General features: G+C 43.5%; 5 non-coding genes and 2 pseudogenes across 5 annotated transcripts in view; all 7 read left to right on the top strand.

Moving 5' to 3' along the window:
- The window catches only part of LOC136743176 (5S ribosomal RNA), a 119-nt gene extending 46 nt beyond the window's left edge, over nucleotides 1–73 (top strand). Inside the window, exon 1 of the ribosomal RNA XR_010815286.1 lies at nucleotides 1–73. This exon is cut by the window's left edge and continues 46 nt beyond it. This is a non-coding gene — a ribosomal RNA (5S ribosomal RNA).
- A 1066-nt stretch (nucleotides 74–1139) lies between these two features.
- On the top strand, nucleotides 1140–1258 carry LOC136743232 (5S ribosomal RNA). The gene has a single exon (XR_010815338.1). It is a non-coding gene; the product is annotated as a 5S ribosomal RNA (ribosomal RNA).
- Nucleotides 1259–2324: 1066 nt separating this feature from the next.
- LOC136743116 (5S ribosomal RNA) lies at nucleotides 2325–2443 on the top strand. Its single transcript, XR_010815229.1, has one exon. It is a non-coding gene; the product is annotated as a 5S ribosomal RNA (ribosomal RNA).
- Nucleotides 2444–3498: 1055 nt separating this feature from the next.
- Nucleotides 3499–3617, top strand: LOC136743069 (5S ribosomal RNA). Its single transcript, XR_010815185.1, has one exon. It is a non-coding gene; the product is annotated as a 5S ribosomal RNA (ribosomal RNA).
- A 1046-nt stretch (nucleotides 3618–4663) lies between these two features.
- LOC136743368 (uncharacterized) lies at nucleotides 4664–4772 on the top strand (annotated as a pseudogene).
- Nucleotides 4773–5818: 1046 nt separating this feature from the next.
- On the top strand, nucleotides 5819–5927 carry LOC136743361 (uncharacterized; annotated as a pseudogene).
- A 1055-nt stretch (nucleotides 5928–6982) lies between these two features.
- On the top strand, nucleotides 6983–7101 carry LOC136743165 (5S ribosomal RNA). The gene has a single exon (XR_010815275.1). It is a non-coding gene; the product is annotated as a 5S ribosomal RNA (ribosomal RNA).
- The last annotated feature ends 399 nt before the right edge of the window (nucleotides 7102–7500 follow it).

Below are 7500 nucleotides of genomic sequence, written 5' to 3'. Positions count from 1 at the left end.
GGAAGCTAAGCAGGCTCGGGCCTGGTCAGTACTTGGATGGGAGACCGCCTGGGAATACCAGGTGCTGTAAGCTTTTGCATCTTTTACACACCAGAGGGCGACAAATCACGAGTTTTAACTTTGGATACACGCAATTTCATCATTATTTCAGATTTGACTTCCCCAAATACACAGGCATACAATAGATCTTGTTCTCCAACGTAAACGGTCCCTAGTAACTAGGGTACATTCGTAAATAAATTGAGCATCATGGCTAGAAGTGACTAAATGTTGCCTAATCTTTCTCATCGAGAAATGACACAATTACAGCAACACAAAAAGGAACTCCACCGGACAAAGTTCAGTGCTCACAAGGAGCCTCATTCAACACACACGGTTCCATTCCCATTCATGCAAAGCACGAAAGTGTAAAACTTGGGAACATACTTGAGAGCAAAGATCACATTCAATCTCATTCAAGGCACGGATGTGAATGCAACGGGATGAAATTACTGAAATGATGCCTGCCCTCGAACTGTGATGATGGACTACCCGACTCGCCAATAATATTGGGTTCTGGTGTATTGAAATACAGGAGCTGCTGGATTTGTGTGTTTTCTTACCCCCTCACCATAGTTTGTCAAATGTTTAAACAACTGAACTTATATTCAAGGTTTGATTCTCTTCATATGTTTTACTGGTTTACATTTGTCTCAGCAACCTGTTGAATGATTCTTCTGCTTTCAAAACAAAATGACAACAGGATGAATGCACACACTTGAAAATACAATACATGCAATGTTATGCATCATAGTGATGCAACCTCCTTTCAGTTTCATACTGCATGTCAATTGAAATCCTTACTGAAATGCACACCTTCTCAAGATTGCGCTTGACTGGCGTGTCAGGCACTCAATTACAGCTGTTTTATCAAGACAATGTGTTCGTTTTGTAATATATAGTTCCGGTCTGGTGTGGCACCCCAGCTAACGCACAACGTTGCCACAATGTTGCCACAACGTGGCGTGTTAGCAGGGACTGGCTGCGGCGCGCTGGTGTGTCCCGGGCTTTAGAGTAGAGAGACAGTTCAACTGCAAGTATGAGCGGCAGAAACGGATATTGCCTTCCCTTTAAGTAGAGCGTCAGGGACAGCCTCCGTGGCTTACGGCCATACTAGCCTGAATACGCCCGATCTCGTCCGATCTCGGAAGCTAAGCAGGCTCGGGCCTGGTCAGTACTTGGATGGGAGAGCGCCTGGGAATACCAGGTGCTGTAAGCTTTTGCATCTTTTACACACCAGAGGGCGACAAATCACGATTTTTAACTTTGGATACGCGCAATTTCATCATTATTTCAGATTTGACTTCCCCAAATACACAGGCATACAATAGATCTTGTTCTCCAACGTAAACGGTCCCTAGTAACTAGGGTACATTCGTAAATAAATTGAGCATCATGGCTAGAAGTGACTAAATGTTGCCTAATCTTTCTCATCGAGAAATGACACAATTACAGCAACACAAAAAGGAACTCCACCGGACAAAGTTCAGTGCTCACAAGGAGCCTCATTCAACACACACGGTTCCATTCCCATTCATGCAAAGCACGAAAGTGTAAAACTTGGGAACATACTTGAGAGCAAAGATCACATTCAATCTCATTCAAGGCACGGATGTGAATGCAACGGGATGAAATTACTGAAATGATGCCTGCCCTCGAACTGTGATGATGGACTACCCGACTCGCCAATAATATTGGGTTCTGGTGTATTGAAATACAGGAGCTGCTGGATTTGTGTGTTTTCTTACCCCCTCACCATAGTTTGTCAAATGTTTAAACAACTGAACTTATATTCAAGGTTTGTTTCTCTTCATATGTTTTACTGGTTTACATTTGTCTCAGCAACCTGTTGAATGATTCTTCTGCTTTCAAAACAAAATGACAACAGGATGAATGCACACACTTGAAAATACAATACATGCAATGTTATGCATCATAGTGATGCAACCTCCTTTCAGTTTCATACTGCATGTCAATTGAAATCCTTACTGAAATGCACACCTTCTCAAGATTGCGCTTGACTGGCGTGTCAGGCACTCAATCACAGCTGTTTTATCAAGACAATGTGTTCGTTTTGTAATATATAGTTCCGGTCTGGTGTGGCACCCCAGCTAACGCACAACGTTGCCACAATGTTGCCACAACGTGGCGTGTTAGCAGGGACTGGCTGCGGCGCGCTGGTGTGTCCCGGGCTTTAGAGTAGAGAGACAGTTCAACTGTAAGTATGAACGGCAGAAACGGATATTGCCTTCCCTTTAAGTAGAGCGTCAGGGACAGCCTCCCTGGCTTACGGCCATACTAGCCTGAATACGCCCGATCTCATCCGATCTCGGAAGCCAAGCGGGCTCGGGCCTGGTCAGTACTTGGATGGGAGACCGCCTGGGAATACCAGGTGCTGTAAGCTTTTGCACCTTTTACACACCAGAGGGCGACAAATCACGAGTTTTAACTTTGGATACACACAATTTCATCATTATTTCAGATTTTACTTCCCCAAATACACAGGCATACAATAGATCTTGTTCTCCAACGTAAACGGTCCCTAGTAACTAGGGTACATTCGTAAATAAATTGAGCATCATGGCTAGAAGTGACTAAATGTTGCCTAATCTTTCTCATCGAGAAATGACACAATTACAGCAACACAAAAAGGAACTCCACCGGACAAAGTTCAGTGCTCACAAGGAGCCTCATTCAACACACACGGTTCCATTCCCATTCATGCAAAGCACGAAAGTGTAAAACTTGGGAACATACTTGAGAGCAAAGATCACATTCAATCTCATTCAAGGCACGGATGTGAATGCAACGGGATGAAATTACTGAAATGATGCCTGCCCTCGAACTGTGATGATGGACTACCCGACTCGCCAATAATATTGGGTTCTGGTGTATTGAAATACAGGAGCTGCTGGATTTGTGTGTTTTCTTACCCCCTCACCATAGTTTGTCAAATGTTTAAACAACTGAACTTATATTCAAGGTTTGTTTCTCTTCATATGTTTTACTGGTTTACATTTGTCTCAGCAACCTGTTGAATGATTCTTCTGCTTTCAAAACAAAATGACAACAGGATGAATGCACACACTTGAAAATACAATACATGCAATGTTATGCATCATAGTGATGCAACCTCCTTTCAGCTTCATACTGCATGTCAATTGAAATCCTTACTGAAATGCACACCTTCTCAAGATTGAGCTTGACTGGCGTGTCAGGCACTCAATTACAGCTGTTTTATCAAGACAATGTGTTCGTTTTGTAAAATATAGTTCCGGTCTGGTGTGGCACCCCAGCTAACGCACAACGTTGCCACAATGTGGCATGTAAGCAGGGACTGTCTGCGGCGCGCTGGTGTGTCCCGGGCTTTAGAGTAGAGAGACAGTTCAACTGTAAGTATGAACGGCAGAAACGGATATTGCCTTCCCTTTAAGTAGAGCGTCATGGACAGCCTCCCTGGCTTACGGCCATACTAGCCTGAATACGCCCGATCTCGTCTGATCTCGGAAGCTAAGCAGGCTCGGGCCTGGTCAGTACTTGGATGGGAGACCGCCTGGGAATACCAGGTGCTGTAAGCTTTTGCATCTTTTACACACCAGAGGGCGACAAATCACGAGTTTTAACTTTGGATACACGCAATTTCATCATTATTTCAGATTTGACTTCCCCAAATACACAGGCATCCAATAGATCTTGTTCTCCAACGTAAACGGTCCGTAGTAACTAGGGTACATTCGTAAATAAATTGAGCATCATGGCTAGAAGTGACTAAATGTTGCCTAATCTTTCTCATCGAGAAATGACACAATTACAGCAACACAAAAAGGAACTCCACCGGACAAAGTTCAGTGCTCACAAGGAGCCTCATTCAACACACACGGTTCCATTCCCATTCATGCAAAGCACGAAAGTGTAAAACTTGGGAACATACTTGAGAGCAAAGATCACATTCAATCTCATTCAAGGCACGGATGTGAATGCAACGGGATGAAATTACTGAAATGATGCCTGCCCTCGAACTGTGATGATGGACTACCCGACTCGCCAATAATATTGGGTTCTGGTGTATTGAAATACAGGAGCTGCTGGATTTGTGTGTTTTCTTACCCCCTCACCATAGTTTGTCAAATGTTTAAACAACTGAACTTATATTCAAGGTTTGTTTCTCTTCATATGTTTTACTGGTTTACATTTGTCTCAGCAACCTGTTGAATGATTCTTCTGCTTTCAAAACAAAATGACAACAGGATGAATGCACACACTTGAAAATACAATACATGCAATGTTATGCATCATAGTGATGCAACCTCCTTTCAGTTTCATACTGCATGTCAATTGAAATCCTTACTGAAATGCACACCTTCTCAAGATTGCGCTTGACTGGCGTGTCAGGCACTCAATTACAGCTGTATTATCAAGACAATGTGTTCGTTTTGTAAAATATAGTTCCGGTCTGGTGTGGCACCCCAGCTAACGCACAACGTTGCCACAACGTTTCGTGTTAGCAGGGACTGTCTGCGGCGCGCTGGTGTGTCCCGGACTTTAGAGTAGAGAGACAGTTCAACTGCAAGTATGAGCGGCAGAAACGGATATTGCCTTCCCTTTAAGTAGAGCGTCAGGGACAGCTTACGGCCATACTAGCCTGAATACGTCCGATCTCAGAAGCTAAGCAGGCTCGGGCCTTGTCAGTACTTGGATGGGAGACCACCTGGGAATACCAGGTGCTGTAAGCTTTTGCATCTTTTACACACCAGAGGGCGACAAATCACGAGTTTTAACTTTGGATACACGCAATTTCATTATTATTTCAGATTTGACTTCCCCAAATACACAGGCATCCAATAGATCTTGTTCTCCAACGTAAACGGTCCGTAGTAACTAGGGTACATTCGTAAATAAATTGAGCATCATGGCTAGAAGTGACTAAATGTTGCCTAATCTTTCTCATCGAGAAATGACACAATTACAGCAACACAAAAAGGAACTCCACCGGACAAAGTTCAGTGCTCACAAGGAGCCTCATTCAACACACACGGTTCCATTCCCATTCATGCAAAGCACGAAAGTGTAAAACTTGGGAACATACTTGAGAGCAAAGATCACATTCAATCTCATTCAAGGCACGGATGTGAATGCAACGGGATGAAATTACTGAAATGATGCCTGCCCTCGAACTGTGATGATGGACTACCCGACTCGCCAATAATATTGGGTTCTGGTGTATTGAAATACAGGAGCTGCTGGATTTGTGTGTTTTCTTACCCCCTCACCATAGTTTGTCAAATGTTTAAACAACTGAACTTATATTCAAGGTTTGTTTCTCTTCATATGTTTTACTGGTTTACATTTGTCTCAGCAACCTGTTGAATGATTCTTCTGCTTTCAAAACAAAATGACAACAGGATGAATGCACACACTTGAAAATACAATACATGCAATGTTATGCATCATAGTGATGCAACCTCCTTTCAGTTTCATACTGCATGTCAATTGAAATCCTTACTGAAATGCACACCTTCTCAAGATTGCGCTTGACTGGCGTGTCAGGCACTCAATTACAGCTGTATTATCAAGACAATGTGTTCGTTTTGTAAAATATAGTTCCGGTCTGGTGTGGCACCCCAGCTAACGCACAATGTTGCCACAACGTTTCGTGTTAGCAGGGACTGTCTGCGGCGCGCTGGTGTGTCCCGGACTTTAGAGTAGAGAGACAGTTCAACTGCAAGTATGAGCGGCAGAAACGGATATTGCCTTCCCTTTAAGTAGAGCGTCAGGGACAGCTTACGGCCATACTAGCCTGAATACGTCCGATCTCAGAAGCTAAGCAGGCTCGGGCCTGGTCAGTACTTGGATGGGAGACCGCCTGGGAATACCAGGTGCTGTAAGCTTTTGCATCTTTTACACACCAGAGGGCGACAAATCACGAGTTTTAACTTTGGATACACGCAATTTCATCATTATTTCAGATTTGACTTCCCCAAATACACAGGCATACAATAGATCTTGTTCTCCAACGTAAACGGTCCCTATTAACTAGTGTACATTTGTAAATAAATTGAGCATCATGGCTAGAAGTGACTAAATGTTGCCTAATCTTTCTCATCGAGAAATGACACAATTACAGCAACACAAAAAGGAACTCCACCGGACAAAGTTCAGTGCTCACAAGGAGCCTCATTCAACACACACGGTTCCATTCCCATTCATACAAAGCACGAAAGTGTAAAACTTGGGAACATACTTGAGAGCAAAGATCACATTCAATCTCATTCAAGGCACGGATGTGAATGCAACGGGATGAAATTACTGAAATGATGCCTGCCCTCGAACTGTGATGATGGACTACCCGACTCGCCAATAATATTGGGTTCTGGTGTATTGAAATACAGGAGCTGCTGGATTTGTGTGTTTTCTTACCCCCTCACCATAGTTTGTCAAATGTTTAAACAACTGAACTTATATTCAAGGTTTGTTTCTCTTCATATGTTTTACTGGTTTACATTTGTCTCAGCAACCTGTTGAATGATTCTTCTGCTTTCAAAACAAAATGACAACAGGATGAATGCACACACTTGAAAATACAATACATGCAATGTTATGCATCATAGTGATGCAACCTCCTTTCAGTTTCATACTGCATGTCAATTGAAATCCTTACTGAAATGCACAACTTCTCAAGATTGCGCTTGACTGGCGTGTCAGGCACTCAATTACAGCTGTATTATCAAGACAATGTGTTCGTTTTGTAAAATATAGTTCCGGTCTGGTGTGGCACCCCAGCTAACGCACAACGTTGCCACAACGTGGCGTGTTAGCAGGGACTGTCTGCGGCGCGCTGGTGTGTCCCGGGCTTTAGAGTAGAGAGACAGTTCAACTGTAAGTATGAACGGCAGAAACGGATATTGCCTTCCCTATAAGTAGAGCGTCAGGGACAGCCTCCCTGGCTTACGGCCATACTAGCCTGAATACGCCCGATCTCGTCCGATCTCGGAAGCTAAGCAGGCTCGGGCCTGGTCAGTACTTGGATGGGAGACCGCCTGGGAATACCAGGTGCTGTAAGCTTTTGCATCTTTTACACACCAGAGGGCGACAAATCACGAGTTTTAACTTTGGATACACGCAATTTCATCATTATTTCAGATTTGACTTCCCCAAATACACAGGCATACAATAGATCTTGTTCTCCAACGTAAACGGTCCCTAGTAACTAGGGTACATTCGTAAATAAATTGAGCATCATGGCTAGAAGTGACTAAATGTTGCCTAATCTTTCTCATCGAGAAATGACACAATTACAGCAACACAAAAAGGAACTCCACCGGACAAAGTTCAGTGCTCACAAGGAGCCTCATTCAACACACACGGTTCCATTCCCATTCATGCAAAGCACGAAAGTGTAAAACTTGGGAACATACTTGAGAGCAAAGATCACATTCAATCTCATTCAAGGCACGGATGTGA

This window comes from Amia ocellicauda, unplaced genomic scaffold (assembly GCF_036373705.1).
Source record: "Amia ocellicauda isolate fAmiCal2 unplaced genomic scaffold, fAmiCal2.hap1 HAP1_SCAFFOLD_77, whole genome shotgun sequence".
Classification (NCBI taxonomy): Eukaryota; Metazoa; Chordata; class Actinopteri; order Amiiformes; family Amiidae; genus Amia; species Amia ocellicauda.
The sequence above is the reverse complement of the archived record's forward strand: the minus strand, read 5'-3'. Positions and strand labels throughout refer to the sequence as shown.